Source organism: Dryobates pubescens, chromosome 11 (genome assembly GCF_014839835.1).
Source record: "Dryobates pubescens isolate bDryPub1 chromosome 11, bDryPub1.pri, whole genome shotgun sequence".
In the NCBI taxonomy this organism is placed as follows: Eukaryota; Metazoa; Chordata; class Aves; order Piciformes; family Picidae; genus Dryobates; species Dryobates pubescens.
The window spans coordinates 12908711-12931801 of NC_071622.1; the positions used below are offsets into that span (position 1 = coordinate 12908711).

Here is a 23091-nt window from a genome sequence, read left to right on the forward strand (position 1 = left end):
GGGCAGATTGTTTTAAAGCTGATCTGGAACTGGTTTCCATACGGCACCAGCCGATTGCAGCCATCGGTTGAAACACAAATACTGGTGAGTAACACATTATATTTCAAAGCACAGGCTTTTAAATTAAACTAACTGATCTCTCTGTTCACGCAAAAGATGCTGTTACTCCCCGATTAAGGACTCAGAACTTCTGTTTACTTCGTGCTTCCTAAAAATAAAACTGGTGACAGAAGTGCAGCCATCAAAGTTATCTTACAGAGACACTTCACGCATCCTTAGACACACAAACAGCATATTTGGATACCAAAACACCAACCAGGAAGCAGCATTTTGGGCTGGAGACCAGCAAAATATGTGCCAGGAAGGGTATGGGAGGTTGCAACAAGCTAAGTCATTACAAACTAGTGATTGAAATTCTTTCAGTCCCGAGGCAAATCACGAGCAAAATGTTAATAAGCTGCTGCTGGGTTCACATCTTGTCTTTGGAGCACAGCCTGGAGCAGATCCCCATGGCTGAATGACAGGGTTAGAGAGCTGTGAAGCAGCAGAAAATGCAGCAGTGTGAGAGCAGTTTGCCGTGACGACGTGTGGCAATTCCACCTTCCTCCATCCTAGGGTTTCAGAAATTAAAATTGCTCCACTACCTCAGTGCTGTAACTGGCTGCGAGAACAGATTTAACGACTAAATTTAGTCCCCCAGCACAGCTTCAAGCCACAGCTATCCACACCACCGGCGGAACAATAGGAAGCGATTTTTATTCCTCCACTTCCCACTCCTCCTGTGGGGGCAGGAGGAGGAGAACAAACGCCAGCGTGCACGGGCATGGCAGCAACCAGTACTTCTCCCTCCCCGAGCCAGTTTGGGGTGGGCACCCCAAACAAGGGTCACATCATCTTAAAATAGATGTCAGAAAGGCTCAAAGACACGGGGGCATGTTAGCTAAACAAAGGTACAGCCTAAAATGAAGCAGACCACAGAAACTACCTGCTCAGTACATCCTGCTCAAGACATTTGAATACTGACAGCTGCTAAAGCTTCCAGATGTTTTGGTGAGTCACCTTTCTCACAGGTCAGATCCAGCTGATGCACAAAAACGCAGCACTTGTTACTGTATGCTCAGAGCACACAACTCTGGTAACAGCCACATATTCCAGGGTTTGGACAAGAAACCTAGGTCTTGCTCAGCAGGTAAGAGGGAACAGAAAAATCAATGGCAGCCTCTGCTGGTTGGTTTTCAATACAGGTAAAAAGCTTCTCCCTCATAAATTACAATTAAAGAGATGAAGGAATTTTGATTTCTTTCTTTGTGGAAATAGGAGCAGGCTTCCTTTGCTACCAGAAAAGAGCTGCCAGTGGTTTTGTCACCTCAATTACTCCCAGAGCCCAACTCCCTGTGGCATTTTCCAGGAAGCAGCAGTGCAAACTGCAGCAGCCTAACAGCACTAGCTTGCATTTTACATCTACTTGGAGGCAAGTGAAAATTAAAGCAGAAATCAGCTAGTCCTGACAAAACGATGCAATTACGGACAGAATTGTACAAGATGTGGCAATACTGGGATGTTGTATCAGAGGCAGCACATTAAGCTATGCAGAAAAAGTTTTCTATCTGGAGATTAGAGACACATTAGGGACTCTGGCACAGTTTAAACTAAATGTGCTTCAAGGGTTTTATTTGCATGTAAAGAAAAGGAAATGAGAAAGAGAGAACAGGTTTATTGGAAGAATGTAATGGCTGTCAGCAAGGCACTATTTTACTGCAGCTGGCTAGGTCCAGCAGAAGGACTGAGCACTCTTCTTTAAGCTGAAGAAAAGGAGCAATTCCACACCTTCTGTCTAAACTACATCAGCTAGAAACAACAAAAGTTAACATCCAAAACAGAAGACTCACACCATCTGATCCTGTTGAAAACAAAGGAGACGTGGCAGAAGCTCAAGCTTTGTGTGAGATGAAAGCCTGTGAAAAGATCTGGAGGTGCTGGAAAGTGTCCAGAGAAGGGCCATGAGGATGATCAGAGGGCTGGAGCACCTCTCCTATGAGGACAGAGTGAGGGAGCTGGGGCTATTCAGTCTGGAGAAGAGAAGGCTTCCAGGAGACCTAATGGTGGCCTTCCAGTATCTGAAGGGGGCCTACAGGAAAGCTCTGGAGCGACATTTTAGGGTGTCAGGTAGTGACAGGACTAGGGGGAATGGAAAAAAAAACAGAAATGGGTAGATGCAGATTGGATGTTAGGAAGAAGTTCTTCACCATGAGGGTGGCGAGACACTGGAACAGGATGCCCAGGGAGGTGGTAGAAGCCCCTTTGCTAGAGGTTTTTAAGCCCAGGCTGGATGTGGCTCTTGGCAACCTGATCTAGTGTGAGGAGTCCCTTTCCATGGCAGGGGGGTTAGAACTAGAGAAAGTATATACAGAGGTAGATGTACAATCTCCAAGCAAGGAAACAAAGCAAGGTCAAAACAAGGCTGACTACAAACACAGTTCAAACACCAAGTTTAGGCCAGGTTGGGTCCTATCTGAGATGTGAAGATCTTTGAGGAGTGAATTCTCACAGCCTTCATGGGTCCCTGTTTCAATGTTTGACTCCCTTCACTGTGACTGCCAGTATCATCATGCTTAGAATTTTTTTTGTTGGAATTTGTCTTCATTCTCACCAAGACTAAACATGCTTGGGACAGCTAGACAAACCCAAAAGTGGTGGTTCTCAGGGAAACTACAGTACCTTGTAGAAGGTTTAAATCTGTATTTCTCCAGCAGACAGCGAAACTGATAAACGAGACTATCACAGATCAGTTTCCTTCCCTTCTCCCTTCCATCCCATGATCATAAAGAATCCCATAAATCACTTTACAATGCTACGGCCCACATATCCCTGTGACTGCCAAAAAGATCAAGTGATAGAAGTTACACAGCTACATTTTGAAATGTGGATGCTCCTCTGGAGCACTTCCCTCACTGTTGCAGGCAAAAAATATCCCCAAAGCCTACATAAGCCTTTGTCACATTAGAGGTGAAGCTGATGGCACCAACAGAGTAAATTCTGTAAGGTGGGGAAGAAGAAGGGGCTGGTGTAATGTGGAGTGGAAAGGGAAGGTAATTCAGGGAAGAGGCTGGAAGGAGACAGTAGCTTTCTAAAAGGCCAAGGGATAGGAGGGGTGTGGGAGGGAGATAATGATCTTTTTTTCTTTTGATACTATTCCATCAGGCTGCGTTTCAGCTTGCTCCTCTACTGGACTCGCAGCCCCAGCTCTTTCCCAGTACAGTTTCTAATGAGGCACATATCAGCCAGTATCATAGAAAGGTTAGGTAATTAGGATGCTGTGATGCAGAACAAGAAAATGCAGGGGGAAAAATACATTTTATGCTGTGTCATGGATCACTAGAGAAAGATGGGCATTCCCACTTGCAAGTTTACTATGCACTCCTTTTATACTGTTTCTTCAGGATTGCATCTACCACTCCCAAACTTCTAAACTCCTAAATCAGCTAACACTATTCATGCACTGAGTAAATGCAAAGCAAGTTTTTGGAGTAAATTGATACCACCTCCCTTTAAACAGTAGTCCTGTGATCACATGGAATAGACAGTTGCTCTTCAGAGCTTTACAGTGAAGAACATTTTTCTTCAGGAGGAGCATCCTTCAAGATTCTATTGATGTTCCAATGACAAATGGAATTCACTTCACAAGCTCAATTCGGAGCAGCAAATACCACCAAACTTCTGTGCCTTGAATCAATAGAAATAAACCACTCTGCAATAAATTGTCTATCACAAAGTGACTTTACAGCAGGGAAATGCTGTGAGGTCTAATGAATGGTGGCAATTAGCATTGTTCAGGAATTAAACCTAGCATTTGCTTTAAACAAACAGCACTTGAGCTATGGAAGGATGCTCTGTACTAACTTACCACTTGTGATAAGAAATTAATCCAAATGGGCATTGGAAAAGCAAGGAAAATGTCTTGGGATGGTATGAAAAGTAAAAAAACCAAACACGTGCAGGCAGTTCGATGCATTTCAAACATAATAAACCCATGTCCTGTCCATGAAGCTGTCTTACCATAAAACAGCCTCTACACATGGAAGTACACTAGAATGAGTGGAAATGAGGTGGCTATTCATTAGACTGCTTTCAAGAGATATTAACATCTTCACCTGTACAATCACAGGACAAAAGCCAGTAATTAAGAAAACTGTAAATGAATAAATACTAGAACATAGAGAATAGTCTAAAGGGTGTAGGCTGTCTTACCCTTAATTTTCCTGTGGGAATCATTTCTCATCTTTTAAAATCATACTTCAAGGACTATTTTAATATTGCATTCCTTTAAACGTTTCAGAGCCATGTTTTGACATAGTTATGCTTTTACTAATATTTCTGTCTAGGTCAATCCAGGAATTACCTTCCACAGATACTGGTATTTTAAAGCACATCTTCACAGCTGGACAACAAGCAAGTGTATGTTGAAAAGGATTCCAGCTGGCTTGGCAGAAGCATAAGCTCTGTAAGTATTAGTAACTCCACTTCAGCAGAGCTGGAGTAACAGATTTTCAGGCTACTAAGAAAAAACCCCAAACACTGTGATCATCTACTTTGATTTTTCACAGACCGCAAGCCAAAGAGGTCTCTTAAACTACAGCATGACCTTTCAAAAGGCAACCAATTTTGATTTAATGAGTTCAAATGATGAATAATTTATTGCAGCCTTGATTAGGAAGCCAAGTTCTAAGGCCTGTGCACAAGCAACGATGATGGGAATACAAGGATCAAAACCATATATGTCTGCCAGTCTTCCTAAATCACAGGTTTGGATGTACCAAAGAATGAAGCTTAAGTACACACAAACGTGACTTCCCTTCCTCATTGCCTTTAGCAACAAGCAAAATCAGTTGCACTTAACACTATGTCTTATGTACAGCCAAGAACATCATTTCTGTTTCACTCCTAAAAAGTTCTCAGAACTCAAAGCTAAGGCCACACATCCACAAACCAGCGTATGCTCAACTTCCCAATCCTTCCCTATCGCAACACCACGCTCCTGGAAGTCACAAGATCAGTCCTGCAGGACAGAAATCTCCCCTCCATCACCTCTAGCAACCTGCTTTTAATCTCTCTTGAAAGCTACAACACAAGAACATTTGTGTGCACTGTTCATCATCTTCTCACAAATACTTTAAAACCCTTCAGAGTTACACACTTCAATTGTCTTTACTAAACACTGCTAACTGGCAGCTACCATGACGCGACAGATTCATGGACAGAAGGAGATTCAAACCCACTTTTCAGGGATGCAGTTTAGGTTAAATGGTTACAGTACCTTCTCCCAGAACATCCAGTCTCATCTAGATGGGCTGGATGGAAGCCTGTGCCTTGTCACATGGACCATTTACATTTTGATTTGCGTACATAATTGGCACATTCCACCCGAAACTTTTCCCTTAATAGCTTTTTTAAAATAGTGCTTCCTCTAGGAGACAAGAGGTGGCTCAGAAAAACACTAGGAGAAGAAGTCATAGCTTCAACTGACAGGGTAGACAAATCAGCTAAGAATGAGAGAGTCATCATTTGTTTTAGTGCAAGATCTACTGAGGTGGTACTGATCTCAAATTGGGACTAGCGAAGCAAACTGCACTGTTTCCTGAGAACAAAGCGGCAATCGGAGCAGGTTGTGCATTTTGGACCAGTATCTTTAGCCAAAGTGTTACTCGGCATTGCTTCTCTACCACTTGGTGAAGAAAAGGAGAAGGGGAAGATGGAAAGGATACGACACAAAACCTATTTATAAACTGAAGCGTGGCACAATTTCTTTTTATGGATTTTAAGCTCAGATTCATTTAGACCAATTTTTCCTCTCAGTTGGAACTGCTGAAGAGGTATCACTTATACTCTCTTACAGCATGGAGTCTATATCAGCACACACACTTGCATCAATAACCATATATGAGAAAGGACCAGGAATAGCTTCCTACCAAGAGCTGCCTAAAGGGAAAATGTTGCAAACAGCAGCAGTTGAAGTAACTCAGAGACACGAAGTCAGCTATGATAGATGTTTGGAAAATGCCACAGAAAGCAAGATTTACTGACTTTTTTCTTCCCCTTGCAGGGTTAAAAATGAGCTAATTAAAATTTATAAAATCATCTTACATCTGATAACTATGTTTCAATATTAATAACATCTAAATACATTCAACTTCCAATAACTAGCCAATTTTGTCTGAAATTACTTTGATTGTATTAGATAATGAGGACTTCATAGCTAGAAATTGGCACACGTGAAATGTTATGTGAGCTGACAAATTCTTTTCTTTATTCAAAGAGAAATACCAAACTTGACACTATTTGCCATCTCTAAGAAAAAAAATGAACTTAAACATGTACTTTATCAGTGATAAAAATAGCTTAAATATAAAGACAATGATTTTGAGATCCACAAGAGTTCTTGGAAAGGAGACAAGCAGGGAATATGGAAGTCAAGGCATGATGTACCTAGTGGCCTTCCATGGTGGAGTGACTGCATCAGTGGACAAGGGATAACCTATGGATGTCATATGTATGGACTTCTGCGAGGCCTTTGACACAACATCCTACTCACCAAGCTGGAGAGATACGGATTTGATGGGTGGACTGTTTAGTGTATAAGGAATTGGCTGGATGGTTGCATCTAGAGGGTAGTGGTCAACAGTTCAAAGTCCAGATGGCAATCAGTGACAAGTGGTGATCCTCAGAGGTCTGTACTGGAACCAGTCTAGTATTTTTATTGATGATACAGACAGTGGAATCGAGTGCGCCATCAGCAAGTTTGCAGATGACACCAAGCAGAGTGGTGCTGTTGATACACCAGATGGATAAGATGTCATCCAGAGGACAAGCTGGAGAGGTGGGCACAGGTGAACCTTATGAGGTTCAACAAGATCAAGTGCAAGGTCCTGCACCTGGGCCAGACCAATCCTCATTATCAATACAGGCTGGGGGATGAGGTGAGAGAAAGCAGGCCTCCTGAAAAGGACTTGGAAATTGGATGAGAAGCTGGACATGAGCCAGCTGTGTACACATGCAGTCCAGAAGGCCAATGGCATCCTGGGCTGCATCAAAAGAAGCATGGCCAGCAGATGGAGAGAGGTGATTCTGCCACTTTACTCTGCTCTGGTGAGACCTCACCTGGAGTACTGTGTTCAGCTCTGGGACCCTCAACATAGGAAAGGCATGGACCTGATGGAGCAGGTCCAGAGGAGAGCCACAAAGACAAGGCTCTTAGCAACCTGATCTAGTTGCAGATGTATGTCCCTGATGCCTGCATCAGGGCTGGACTATATGCCCTTTGGTGGTCCCTTTGAACCCAAACCATTCTATGATTCTATGGCTCTTTTGGCAATGTTAAATGTACACATAAGCCTTTCCCCTCTGCTCAAAATTATGGCTTGAAGCTAAATATCAATCTCTTAAAAGATGTATTTTTAAGTTATACCATATACAACTGCTTAAACCTTGGCCTGTCAGCACACTGAACCAAACACCAAGCTCTAATTGACAACATGCTTGGTAAGCGCCATATGGGTAGACCTGGAAGCACTGGGTCCTACCTGCTAGCGGCCATCACTTTCATATAGCCACTAGAATTGCTTTGGCTTGAAAAGACACACAGCATGTTTCCTGAGCACCCTTCTTTCCAGCCTGTCTATAATGTCAGCTGCAGGAACAAACTGAGCATCATTTGTTCTCATACTTTTCATGATAGAATCATAGAATGGCTTGGGTTGGAACGGACCTTAAAGATCATCCAGTTCCAATGCCCTGCCGTGGGCAGGGACACCTGCTACTACACCAGGTTGCTCAAGGCCCCATCCAAACTGGCTTTGAACACTTCCAGGGATGGATCATCCTCACCATTATGAAAGATAAGACAAATAATTACATGACAAAAATGGAGCTGCTCACTGCAAACACTAATCTTTGAAGCAATCCTATGTTAAGTAAAAATAAAATAACCAAACAAAGAGAGACAGCTTTCAAAAGCATAAAGAAAAATGCCTCCCTCAGCAGCAGCAGTTGCCTATACCTTATTTATAGCCATTCCATATAATGAAATAAAGCATTGGAACTGACTCTCTAGCAGTTCTGGTTTTATACTGCACTAACCACAACACATCAAAATGAAACCCCAACAGCAATTTTCTACAAAGGAAAGGCTTTGCACAGCGATTTGCATTCAGTTTTCTACATAAGTTACGAAAACACTCGGTAGTCCAAAAACTGTTATAGAAATGGAATAAGGTTAGACCCAAAAAAATAAATAAATAATTGGTTTTCAGCTTCTATTCTAACCAAAGAGTTCCTAAGGGAAGAGCTTTACTCCATTTCCTTCCCCACCCCCCTTAAATAAAAAAGTGAGGGAAAAAAGGTTACATTCAAAAAGCTGTATTTTATTGTTATGGCAACTGATGTGCTAAAAATAAAGAAATAAAGTTGTTATGGCAACTAGAATGTTAAAGGCAGTCAAAAGTAGAATAATCAAACATTCTGCTGGCTTAAAATGTAACGTCTATGACTCAATTTTCAGAAAGAGCTTCAGAGACAAGTAGTGGCTGGGGTTGGTGGGGATTTTTTTGGATCCTGTTTTGGAAATCACAATTTGTACAAGTTTCAGAGAACTCTACAGAGTACAAGAGAGGAAATCAAGGTGAACAGAAAATTAGTCATCCCGTGGTCAGTAGGAAAAAAACCCCACACCTTATGCCACTTATTTAATGCCCTGGCAACCGTATCTGCAGCAGGCTGCCCAGAAAGATTGTGGAGTCTCCTTCTCTAGAGATCTTCAGAACCCACGTGGATGCATTCCTGTGTGACCTGCCCTAAGTGGTCCTGCTTTGCAGAGAGGTTGGACTCAATGATTTCTAGAGGTCCCCTCCAACCCCTAACATTATATGATGCCATGATAAAAATGTCTTGTTATTAAAATAAACAGCAACCCAACAATATTTCTGTCCGTATGGTGGTTTAAGCCTTAACTGGGAGTTAAGAGCTCAGATGGGGGCAAGGCTGAGAATCTCTCCCCCACTCCCCCCTCCTCCCTCCCAACAGAGGGGGGGGGGTGTGGGGAAAAAAAAGGAAGGAACAAATCCACCAAATAATAATTTGGAGTTGGTTTGGAAGTAGAGAGGTAAAGAGTTGTCTTTAAACAATATATGTATAACAGTAACAGGTAAGGTTCACAAGGGCAAGGAACAAGGGTGGATAGGAGTAGGAAAAGAATACAAAACCAGTCTCTCTCTGAAGAGGTGCAGAGGCAGCAGGGAGAAAGATCAAGCTCGACCATGTGGCAGAGGAACAGGAAAGCAGCTGCAGTAGCTCTCATCCAGGAGAGGCAGGAGCCAAAATGAGACCTAATAGCTGCAAACCCCTGCTTTTTATACCCTAGCTGGGCAGGGAGGGGGTAGTGGAACAGACTCAGCTTCCCAGGGGGAAAACGCCCTGCAGGGAGGGCAAAGCACCCGCAAGCCCTCGCCGCTTTGTTTTCAGAATGGGCATTAACTCACGACAGTCAGTCATCACAATGACCAAAAGACTATTATAGAATTAGAAGTTAATTCATGATTTAAAATTCAGTACTAAAAAGTTAGAGAATATCAAAATTCCCATCTCAAGCAGCAGAGTTCTGCCCCTTTCTATGTATGGAATCGTAAAGAGGACTATAATTACAAGATCATAACATACTTAAATTTCTGAGAGCTGCTTGATCATCATTACAGGGCTCCTAGCTACAGCAGCACTTCCGCAGCAGTCTTGGAGGACTCCTTGCCTCCCATCCAACACTTGTCAGACTGTCAAAATTGCTGCTTTTATTTAAAATGTAACAGAATTGTGTGCACTGTGAAATGTTCCAAAGCCAATACTCAGATAAGCCTTAATTAATATTAAGGGAAGTATTTAACAGATACTTCAGATAATTTTGACTAGAAACAGTAAGTTACACTGGCAATATTTGCATGGGAACCATGTACATGACATGTGCTGTTATCCCAACATCCCGGCTAATGTTGTAACACAGTACCAGCCTTGCAATTTGTCTTCATTGCTCTTAATCAAGGTTCCTTCTCTTTTCTGACCCATATGACAAGTCTCTCAGCCCAGTCTGCGAGAGCTTTCAGCTTGCAGGAGTAGCATGGCCAAGAATACAGATCAAAGTCAGATTCCTCCTTCATTTGTACTACAGGGAGAAGAATCAGATTAACTCCTGGTGGCAGCACAAAAAATCAAGAGATGTACACTGAAAGTTCAAACAACACACGAGGGAGTGCAGCAAGGATAACACAGACAAATTGAAGTATGGTTTTGTAGTTTTGCTTCCTCGGCCTCAATATTACACCTTGAGGCTAGATACACAGTTAACTCATTCCCTCTTCAGCATCACACAAAGCCACAGGTATTTCCAGAGATGCAAATCATGTAGGAAAATACAGTAACTAATGAATCAGTGACAACAGCAACAACTCATGCAAAGGAAACTCCACATACAACAGTCATACAATTTTCATCAGTCAGGGTGATTCTTTGACATATTAATAGCAAGGCTTTAAATCCAAGCATTAGAAGTACTCTAATCTGAGGCTAAAGGAGCCAGGCTGTGTATTTCCAAGGCTTGTTGCTGACTCAACCCGCTACCAAAGACAAAAGACCTGCTGTTCTGAGTTTTCTATGAAATTAAGGTTCCTCACTAAGCTTGGTTGCCTGAAATGTAAGTCTTCAGGTACAAAGCAAATGTGTAGCAGTCCAAATATCACTCTACTGAACCATCAGTATGTAATCTACTGCATTCATAATCTGGAGGTCACATTTGTTGTTCTATCAGGTATAACCACATATATGTAGAAGTATTCCAAAAGAAGAGTTATTATAACATTTTCAGGCACATTTTCTCCCTAACAAGAGTTTCTGTATTTTCAATTTTCCATAAAAGAGTAAGGTTTCTGTGATTCTGTGAAGTTGAGAGCAAGCATTTTCATGGAAAGGCAAAAGGAATCCTGAGAGGTGTGACAACAAAGACAAGAAATGCTTTCTGAAATTGCATTTACAAATTCCCACAAGAAATTGCATTTACCAAGTCTAAAAGGCACCTCTAATTCCTTTGCCACACAGGTAACATGGAGTAGACTTCATTAGCATGTAATGTTGCATTTAGCTAACTAAGGCTACCTGAAGGCTGTCTCACTTGTCCTTCCTGCCCTGTCCCAGCTATCTGCTCCCATCTCACTCCTTACACCACATCTACACAGCAAATCAGTCTGTGCTCCACCACCAAAGGAGGGAAGGAAATCTTGTCAATAAAAAAAAATACCTACAAATTACCGTGCTCTATCAGCCTTGCAATTGCCAGATAACGTGTGCAAAAGAGACAGAACATGCAATAACAGACATCTCTTGTAGCAAGCACGCAGCTTAAATAAGGTACAGCCTCAATTCACGCCCCTTGTACACAGAGGTTTCGGTTTTAGATTCAGGCTGTATATTACATTACTCTGTCAAAAAAAAGGGTGTGTTTTGAAACAGGATTGCTTTTGAGACAAACCAGCCATAGAAAGATGGCTTTGTCACATGCAGCATATGATTTAAAAACATGAAGCTCCACATCATTGATGTTCAGTTGTCAGTTTATAAACAACTGATGAAAATTCACAAGGAAAAAAAAAAATATATAATCTTAGCTGCCAAAATATTTGGGTGCATCCACAGAAACCTACACAGAAGATGATTAGAAAGAGTATATGCATTAGCAGACTGCAGTGGATCTCGTTTTGGTTAGTGTGCCTCAGCAGCTGAAAATTTGCTTGCTGATAGGGGAAATCACTCTTAATTGGTATGAGCATACTCATCACTACAAAAGGGAAAAAAATGTTTAATGCATGCAGGGTGTAAAGAGATCTATAGGTCTCTCATCTCTTCTGAAGTGATTACTGTAAAAGGTACTTAATGGTAGGGCAAGCCCTTAGAAGACTATCCTAGACAACACATGAATAATAATGTCATTTGGGGGTTTATCACAAAGAAGTCATAGCTAAATGAAGGTAGCAAAGGCTACCTAAAATCATCCCCTATTAAATTCTAGTCTGAATTTAAGTGATGTAATAATTGTTCCGCACATGCAGCTCGCACCTTTCATTACTGCTAATTGCAACTACTGCGGCAAGCCCACTGCTGGCTGCACGCCGCTATGGTAAAATGTGCTTTAATAACACGTTGACCAGAAGTACTGCTGGTAACCAAGGCATCTGAAGAGACCTCAACATCAACTATGATTATTTGGAGAAACCTAAAAAGCTGACTGTCAAGTATACTTTTGGGTCCTCTGATTATTAGTGTTCTTCTCTAAGCCCTCTGTTTAATTTCTATAGCATTGAATATTTACATATTGAAAGCAGCAATTAATAGTTAGGAAAAGATGGTTTGCTCTCTGAAATAAATGCATTTAAGATTTCTGAAACATTACCTCTGATAAAATAGCCACAGGAAATTTATTTATTTTTTTAAACTGACCTCTGCATCTTTTTCTGTGTAAGCAAGTACAAGCCTCCAGATTGGGCTCTTAGGGAGAGCAGTTCCCAATAGTTTGAAACAACCTTTTCAAAAATCACACAAGGGAATCTACAATGAGCTTGCCTTCAGCTTAAATTCAGAGACAAACCATTCCAAATTCAAATTACAGTCAGACATTCAGATTTTCAAGAGAGAAAGTAGATTTGAGATAGAGTCACTGCATTTGCATACACAAGCCACTTGCACAAGCCAATGTGGAAGGTTCAGCAACCCAGTGACACATAAACAGCCTTCTCATTTGAGATTTACTGGCCTGAAATTCTTCTGAAGCCTAATGTTCTTGTTTATTTATGCATGCAATAACAGACATGAGTTAGCCCTACAAACAAGACCTTTTAAATTCAGTTCCTCTAATTTGGAGTATGGTCTTCTGATGCTGTATGGATAGTATCACCTAACTCCTCTCATACTGATTGCTCCCTTGCAGCCACGTACAAAAGCTGATGTTTTGTCTCCTCTCACCTTCAGCAGCCCCAGTCCTTCAGTTATGCAGCCTGGGGAATGCCAGTTATGCAACCTCTGATCAAAAGCAGAGGCTGGTTAGGAAGAATTGAATTTTAGATGAAAGAGTGATACAAAGAGAAGGTTGATTGCTTAAAGATAATTCTGCTCTTAGGAACTGCAGCTCGCTCACAGTGGCCCTCTGTACAGAACAATTTGCTTCATCTAAGCAGTGTCCTATGCTGCATGACAGAGATACACACACAGAATGTGTATGATTGCATAAAGATAACACACACTGCAGAAGGCTTCAGAACCAGACATCTCTACTCAGTGCTGTGGAATATCAGCGTTCAAATCTTCTTACCAGGGTTGCCCTTTCAGCATTGTTACTGCTACAAGAAAACTGAATGCCCATTAATGAAGCAATATTCAAATTAAACTAAGACAACCACTAATGTTTCATCTTGGAAGGAGTATTGTGAATTTTAAAATGAGCTTTGAGGTCCCAAGCATTCACTAGAACTACCACCTAGTACTGCACACTCATAAACAGTGAGATACCAAGATATCCCTGCCCCATACCACCTAACAAAACACTTTGTCTGCAGCACTGTGGGCAGCAGGTGGAGGGAGGGGATTATGGCCCTCCTCTTCACTCTGCTGAGACCCCACCTGCAGTGCTGGGGCCAGCTCTGGAGTCTTCAGCAGAGACATGGACCTGTTGGAGTGGGCCAGAGAAGGCCAGGGAATGCTGGGAGGGCTGGAAGCCCTCTGCTGTTGGGCCAGGCTGAGAAAATTGGGGTTGTTCACCCTGGAGAAGAGAAGGTTCCAGGGTGCTACCATAGAAACACAGAATAACCAAATTGCTTTGGTTGGAAAAGACCAAAATCAAAATCATTGAGTCCAACCATCAACCCAGCACCACAATGGCCATCAAACCATGTCCCAGAGTGCCATGTCCACATGTTTCTCGAACATCTCCAGGGATGGGGACTCCATCACCTCCCTGGGCAGCCTGTTCCAATGCCTGACCACTCTTTTTGTAACAAAATTGTTCCTCATGTCCAACCTAAACCTCCCCTGGCACAATTTCAGGCTATTTCCTCTTGTTCTATCACCTGATACTAGGAAGAAGAGACTGACCCCCCAATGCACTCCAATCTCCAGGGTTTTCCCTACTGTCTTGCAAAAACCTAGATAATAGGATGCCTTTCATTTGCGGGGGGAGGATTAAAATGTGGCAATTCAAGGAAGAGAATCATAGAATCATTTCAGTTAGAAAAGACCTTTAAGGTAGAATCATAACCACAAGTGTTTACGGACAGAAAAGAAACTGCAGGAAAATTCTTTATGTGGCAGAACTTTCCATAACCTTATGAAAGCCCTGAAAAAAACCACCACCAAACCAAGAAACCCCCAAACTATTACTGGTGCTAATTTCCACATCAAATGTGGAAAACTTTCATATATGAAAATGAAAATCAAGGTGACATATAAATAAAAATTACAGATGAAAGCTACTCCTTTTTTTCCTAAAGAGAGCTGTCATTAAACTGAATCATTTCTTTGAAGACTGAGCACAAGATTTTTCCCTTTTCTGCACGCAAAATTGAAAGATTTTCTCCCAATGAGCTCAAAATGAATCAAAACTTGGCAAATTCACCTTAGGGACATTTTATTCCTGAGTTTCTATGAGTGATATTAACATTCACTATGAAACCAGCTACCCTGGTACATTCATAACAAATGGAACCCTTTATCTGAGGGCTGAATTTAAATGAAGCTCTTTAAAGAATTAAAAATCTGTCATCTTGAGCTCTTCAGAGGCAATATTTTTTCACTAATCTCTAATAAGTATTTTCAGATCATATGTTATTATTCCACGGTATGCAGCTCTGCTAAAACAATTCAAACAAATGGAAGACTGTAACTGTCAGCGTTAACAGTGCAACTTAAACTAAGAATTAGGCATCCACCAATCCAACCAGCCTATGATCTACAAACCACATTATAAACCACCAAGCTGGGTGAGTGTGTTGACATGCTGGAAGCTCATGAGGCTCTACAGACGGATGTGGACAGGCAGGATCAATGGGCTGAGTCCAGTGATATGAAGTTCAAGAAGGCCAAATACCAAGTCCTGCATGAACAACCCCATGAATGTTCCAGGCTTGGGGCAGAGTGGTTAGAAACTGCCCAGCAGAAAAGGACCTGGTGATTCTGCTTGACAGCTGGCTGACAGCTGGCTGCATGTAAGCCAGCAGTGTGCTCAGGAGGCCAAGAAAACCAACAGCATTGTGGCCTGGATCAGGAGTAGTGTGACCAGCAGGACCACAGCAGTCACCTTACCCGTGTACTTGTCACTGGTGAGGCCCTGGGTTCTGTTTTGGGTCTCTCGCTACAAAGACATTGAGGAACTGGAGTAATCCCAGAGAGGAGCAACGAAGCTGGTGAAGGGTCTGCAGAACAAGTGTTCTCAGAAGTGACTGAGGGAACTGGAGGTGTGTAGTCTGGAGAAAAAGAGGCTAAGGGGAGATCTTCTGGCTCTCTACAACTCCCTGAAAGGAGGCTGGAGCCAGGTGTGTGTTGGTCCCTTCCTCCATATAAAAAAGCAATAGGGTAAGAAGAATTGGCTTCAAGCTGAACTTTTTACTGCTGGGACATCTGCTCAGCATGCAAAGAGAGGCATGTTTTGCTTCACGTATTTGTAACCATAAACTGGGCAAGGTACCACCTTCGAGGATTTCAGGATGCTTTTACCATTCTCAGAAGGCCATGTGCCATAAGCACATGTGCCAACAGAAAAGATGGTACTGGTCCCAGCTTGGCTGCAGCCCAGGACAGCAGTTTGTCTAGAAAGATGAGAATGCTGGATTGCATAGACACATTTTTGAAACACTGATGCAAGGAGAAACCATCACATTGCTGCTCTTGAGATCTTGTGTGGTTTGTGGCCAGAGGGAGTTCTGGTGAGATGGGTCACTCCCCACTGCACTGGCCAGAAAAGGTTCAAATTATTCCTCTCTAGATAGAAACAAACTCCCCCATTTTCAGTTAGGACAAACAGATGCAGCATTCTGAACACAAATATTTGCTCCAAAAATACTCTAATGTTTCAGTCCATTAGCCAACCTGCTGTGGCAGCTGGTGAACAGTCATCTTTTTAATTAGACACTCTTACTGATTAATTAGTCTCAGAACACTGAGCAGTGGAACCCTGCACAATGCCATTGGGACAAAAAACATTCCTCTTCCTAGAGTTAACTTAATATCCTTTGGTATTGCTGTAAATAACAAGCTTGATTAATTTTCTATTCAAACAGCCTTCCTATAGAAGTCATTCAGTCAATCCACAGCTAAACTCTTTCAACAGAACTGTTGAGCAATAATAATAATTATTTAAAATAAATAAAACTTATTATCACTAAAATTATTATTCTAAATAAGTTTAATAATACTGATTTCAAATTAATACTAATAAATTTAATACTACTAATCAATCACAAACATGGCATAAGCACACTGCACTGATTAGGCCATACCTTGAGTACTGTGTCCAGTTCTGGGCCCCTCAGTTTAGGAAGGATGTTGACTTGCTGGAACGTGTCCAGAGAAGGGCAAGGAAGTTGGTGAAGGCTTTGGAACACAAGCCCTGTGAGGAGAGGGTGAGGGAGCTGGGCTTGCTTAGCCTGGAGAGGAGGAGACTCAGGGGTGACCTTATTGCTCTCTACAACTACCTGAAGAGAGGCTGTAGACAGGCAGAGGTTGGTCTCTTTTCCCAGGCAGCCAGCACCAGAACAACAGGACACAGTCTCAGGCTGAGCCAGGGGAGGTTTAGGCTGGATGTTAGGAAGAAGTTCTATACAGAGAGCGTGATTGCCCATTGGAATGGGCTGCCTGGGGAGGTGGTGGAGTCACCATCATTGGAGGTGCTCAGGAGGAGACTTGATGGGGTGCTTGGTGCCAATGGGTTAGTTGTTTAGGTGGGTTGGATTGGTTGATGGGTTGGACACGATGATCTTGAAGGTCTCTTCCAACCTGGTTTATTCTATTCTATTCTATTTGCCTAGACAAAGCAGCTGATTTGTAATCTCCTCCACTTCCCATTTACTAAGGGAGTAAACTAGCAATGAAAAGCAAAAAGCTGAGTAAATATTAAATACGAAGCAAAGAAGCAAATATCTTTTCTTGTTTGAACAGTTTTGGTAATTTCCAAGTTTAAAAAGTAAATACATTCCTGCACTTCTATGTGAAAGTTGATCTTCATTCCTCTGAGATCAGTTTGCACCAAGGAAAACAGATACTCAAAAATAATTCATTGCATGGAAGACTGCTACAGCAGAACGATGAAACTTCCACAATGGTTTTTGCTAATTCTAGCTATCCTATTTCCAATTTCTTGTTTTGGACAAGAGACTACTATTAGAGCTTTGGGAGAAGAGATGATGCTGACAACTATTTGTAGGACCTCTCAGAGAACCATAGAATAATAGGATGCTTTAGGCTGGAAAGGAAAATTTAAAGGTCATCTAGTCCAGCCCCGCTGAAAGTCAGCAGGGACATCTGCAACTACAGCAAGTTGCTCAAAGGCCATCCAATTTCACCTGGAATAGTTCCAGGAATGGGGCATCTTCCACCTTTCTGGGCAACCTGGGGCAATGCCTCACCACCCATTTTGTAAAAAATTTCTCCCTTCTCTTCAGTCTAAATCGACCTCTTTTAGTTTAAACACATCACCCCTTGTCCTGTCACAAAAAGCCCTGCTAAAAGGTCTGTCCCCAGCTTCCTAAGCAGTTCCTTTAAGTACTGAAAGGTCACAAGAAGGGCCTCCTGCAGCCCTCTCTTCTCCAGGCTGAACAACCCCAACTCTCTCAGCCTGGCCTTACAGCAGAGGAGTTCCAGCCCTCACATCATTTTTGTGTACTCCTTTGAACCTACCACTATGAAAAAGTTTCTGTTCTCAGAAGGTGTTTTTAATAATGAAATACAGCTGATAAAGTATTCCTTTTTTTTTTCCTACTGTAGCTCTTCCTTTTCTGTAGAGGTTTGTATGAGATCTGATGCCCTGCCAGTTGGAGACCCAAATCTATGGCAGATACCTCTACCAACAGGAAAGCAGGCTGGAAGCCACAAACCCACCTGCAATAAGGAAACAAAGAGCAGAAGCACTAAAATTTATACAGACTAAAGCCAGCAAGCGCCTAAGGGATAAGACCACACCATGAGAATTGTTTGACTTTTGAAGAGCACCAGACACTTGTCAAAAAAGTAGCTTGTTCCCACCAACCAAGAGGAAACTGAGGCAATGATTTTGTAACCAGCATCCCTTGCCCTCCATATCATGCACAACTCATCCTGGGGTGGCAACTGAACGCATGACTCCACAGAGACAAGAAAATTGATGTGGAAGCTACAGTTCCATCAGTGTACAGAGACTGCTGCTGTCTGCCATCATTTACTGCTCTTGTCAACAAACATGAGCTAAAGTTTGTGTCTGGGCCTACCAAACCTTTTCACCTGAGAGCTCTCCAAAACTCTAAACCCTTAATTTGCATTTTTTAATTTATTTCTGTTTCATAAGAAAAAGCTTTTCTTGCAGGGTTCAGAAATCATAATGCAACCAGAAATGATAAACTACATCTATTAGCTGTAAATTGATCAGAGTTCATCTAGCCCCAAACCCAATCAATTTGCTCCATTTTCTGCAGCAATGGGATGAACTGTCATGTAATTCTCTGCTGTGTGAGGATTGTACCTCTGTGTGATTAGTGCCAATATCAAATTATTCCATTACTGAGACAAATTATTTTCATGATACAGCAATATTTAATCCCCAAATCAACACCTCTCATATCTGCTTCAGACTCTGGAAGAATTCTCAGGCTTTTCACTGTTCTGTAGGGTGGCTTGAAATGTTACTGGCTCTGACCCAAAACACCATTACAGAGTCAGCAGACAAAGCTATTTTTTGGCCAACTCTTCTGAAGCCTGACCTGTTAATTAGTTATTATCTCTAACTGTTCTGGGCACATGCTCATATTGCCAAAGGAAATTATGACAATAAACAAATAATCTTATTTTTGGGTCTCTTACAAGTCATTTGGAAGGACAATCATTTAGTCTTTAAGACCTCTGACTCAAAGTCACCATCCAAACCAAAAATGGGCATCACATCCAAATGCAAACTTGCATTGCTTTTGAGCAACAAAACGCTGCCAGCATCTCATTTATCTGAAACTGGGATTCTTTTGCTCATCATACTTGAAAAAAAAAAAACCACCAAACCAAAACAACAACCAGAAAAAAGGCAAAAAAAAAAGGCAAAAAACTTCCATCCCAAACAGAATCAGACAGACTGCTGGGGGTTGGAAGGCACCTCTAGGGATCACCTAGTCCAATCCCCCTAGCTAAAGCAGGTCACGCACAGCAGATTCCCCATGATCACAATGTCATGTGGGATTTGGAATCCCCTCAGAGAAGAAGACTCCACAACCTCTCTGAGTAGCTTGCTCCAGGGCTCCAGCACCCTCACAAAGGAGAAGGTTTTTACCTGTTCAGATGGAACCTCCAGGGTTCCAGTTTGTACCTGCTGCCCCCCGTCCTGTCGCTGGGCACCATGGAAGAATCTGGCCACATCCTCTTGCCCCCCACCCTTTAACTATTGATCAGCACTGAGAAGATCCCCTCCCATTCTGCTTTTCTCCCAGCTAAATAGCCCGAGGTGTCTCAGCTTTTTCTCCTCATATCCTCCAGTCCCCTCAGCATCTTCTTAGCCCTTTGTTGGACTCTCTCCCATAGTTCCTTGTCTCTCTTGAACCAAGAAGGACAGAGGAGGACACAGTACTCCACATGTGGCCTCACTAGGGAAGAGTAGAGTGGGAGGAGAACCTCCCTCGACATGCTGCTGGCCATTTTCTTCTTAATGCATTCCAAGGCACCATTAGCCTTCTTGGACACAAGGGCACACTGCTGGCTCATTGTGAACTTCTTGTCCACCAGCACTCCCAGGTGCTTCTCCGTGAAGGTCAACCCCTTGCCTGTGCTGGTGCAGGGGGTTATTCTTCCCCAGATGCAGGACCCTACACTTGCCTTTGTGGAGCTTCATTTTTAATCATAACAGATTTCAAACAAGTTGTTTCCTCAAGCCAGAGCAGCAGTGGCATTTAAAAGTAGTCTGTGGAATGCTGTCAAGATTAATTTTTTAAGTACAGCTCACTTCTTATTGGAAATCAGATTGCAAACTGAAAGTCTTCTATAAAGAATTTATACATTCTTTATACAGAATGTGAATGGCTGCCTTCTTTATTCTTTTCTTACTTTACTTACACAAATACACACAACCCTGACAGGGGTCATTTTCTACAGGGAGGAAGAAGGACTTGAGTGTAGGTAATTTCAAGAGTGCTCAGTTACAGTTCTAGAAAACAGCCCCCCAGCCCCTAACGCTGAGATGGATGGAAAGAATTCTCACCCTACAAATTCAGCAGTGAAAGCACATCCAAGAATGAAATAATCTAGAACAGAAAAGCAAAATGTTAGTAATAGGCAGCATAAAATGTACCAAGTAAAAATTCTGTCTCAACTCAGACACACCAAGTTGCTTTATTACTGGCATCAAGTGACAGCAGATTTACACACTGACAGTACCTGACACCTACTCTGAAAGGGGCAGAGTGGGACAAGGTGGAGCATAGCTATTGCTAAAGACAATTGCCAGTCACCTCAGCTGTAAATGGGGTGAACTGTTGCTTTCCACTGGTTGGTTTATCAGAGCTCAAAATACATGTCCTGGAAAAACTCATCTGAGTCTCAAGAGGAACTAGTGAAGCTGAACATGAAATAACATCAAGTAGGGAGGAGAAAAAAAACCCTGTCAGTGAAGAGACTTGAGCTTGGTGCATGCCTTCTACTTACATTGACTTGACTTGCACTTCCAGCAAAGGCACCTGACAGGCTTTCACCAAAGCTCTGCACATGAGTACTGGGATTACTCCTTCATCAGCATTATGAACAAGAATTATGATAAAGAGTGTGGCCACTCTATTCTGCACTAGTGAGGCTACATCTGGCATACTGTGTCCAGTCTGAGCTCCCCAGCTCCAGAAGGACAGGGACTTGCTGGAGAGGGCACAGAAAAGAGCTACAAAGATGATGGGGGGGCTGGAACATCTCTCTTATGAGGAAAGGCCAAGAGAATTGGGTCTTTTTGGTCTAGAAAACAGAAGACTGATGGGAGATTTCATAAATTACTACAAATATTTAGATGGTAGGTATCAGTGTGATGGCACCAGTCCTGGCTCAGTGGTGCCCAGCGACAGGACAAGGGGTAATGGGCATAAACTTGAACATAAGTTCCACCTAAACATGAGGAAGCACTTAAGGGTAATGGAGCACTGGAACGGGACTGCCGAGAGGTGGTGGAGTCTCTATCTCTGGAGACATTCAAAGCCCACCTGGATGTGTTCCTGTGTGACCTCCTCTAGATGACCCTGCCTTGGCAGAGTGGTTGGACTCGATCATCTCCAGAGTCCCTTCCAACCCCTATCATTCTGTGATTCTGTGACTATAAAAGCAGATTTTCCTCACTAAGATCTGCCTCTGCCATTTTGCTTAAAATCAATCAATATTCATAAGGGCACATTGATCTCTGTGCATGTATATTTTATTTTCTCCTTCCTTTTCTGTGCTCCATGCAAGGGGGTCAAAACCTCATGGCACATATGGCAGAAGGGTAACTAAGGCAGATTTTGATTGCTATGCAGTAGAGATTTACATATATGTCAGAAACCAAGCAGCTGCCAAATCACAACTCCTACTCTCTCAAACTGTATGCAAGATCTACTATTGTGCTCCAGTCAAAAGTGCTCATAATAATCACCAAGCTGGGAGGCAGCAGGAGACACAAGATACAGCAAGATAGTGCTTGTCAGTAAGAAAGGATTTGGGAGAGCAGAGGTGTTTCTGTCTCCTTTTCCTCCTGGAACTCCAAACTCACCTAGAAGTGGGAGATGTCTCAGCGTGTGAATGCTCTGATCTGGGGAAGGAAACACAGCTCACTAGATCACTCCTGACAGGCTGCTGACCTCCAGTGTGAAGGCCTAGAGGACATGCCTTCTGGAGAAAATAACTATGGCATTGATTTTTCTAAATAAGACAGAGATTTTATTTTGCTTTCTCTGCTGAACTGAAACACTAAATCAAGCCCCAAATTACTCTCTCCTGCAGAACACACTGAAGAAAACACTCCTCTAGCTGAAAAATACTGCAGCAGATTTCACAGCTCTGCATACAGATGGATATGGAGACAGTAACATGCATAGCAGAGTTGTTAAGTGATGTGAATAAGAGTTGGCCAGTCTAACACACTACTTATGCACAATCTGCATGCAACTGGCAGAGAACAACAAATGTGTCTATATCATAGTCTCTAAAGAAAATTTAAGTGTTGAGAGTCTGCTACCACTCAGTTCAGCACAAGGAACGTGTTTTTGGCCTCACAGAGATACAGTTCTCCTCTACTACCAAGCAAGAGTTTCACCAGGAGGTAACTGGCAACACTGCAGTGAAGTTCCACTTTTTAACATATTCCTCTCTGTTCCCCAGTCATAAATTAGGTCTCACATGTTCAATGGTATTAATTCCAGCCATGATGGTAAAATGACAGTTTTCAGGATCTGTTCCTCAAATTAGCCTTCTGAAACTTTCTTTAGGAAAGAATTCCTTTAGCTCTCAAAGAAATCCAAGATGGTAAAGATGTGTCCAGAGAAGGGCAACAAAACTGGTGAAGGTCTGGAGAACAGATCTTGTGAGGAATGGCTGAGGGAACTGGGACTGGTTAGTCTGGAGGAAGCTGAGGGGAGACCTCATTGCTCTCCACAACTCCCTGAAGTTGGAGTGAGGTGGGGCTTGGTCTCTTCTCCCTAGTATCAGGTTACTGAAAGAGAAGAACTGGCCTGAAATTGTGCCAGGGGAGGTTTAGGTTCGACACAAGGAAAATTTTCTTTGCTGAAAGGTAGTCAGGCATTGGAACAGGCTGCCCAGGGAGGTAATGGAGTCACCATC

The 23091-nt window shown here is 42.5% G+C and overlaps 1 protein-coding gene across 3 annotated transcripts in view; it reads right to left on the reverse strand.

Moving 5' to 3' along the window:
* Positions 1 to 23091, reverse strand: part of RABGAP1L (RAB GTPase activating protein 1 like) — a 277604-nt gene that overhangs the window by 187873 nt on the left and 66640 nt on the right. The window lies entirely within an intron of this gene.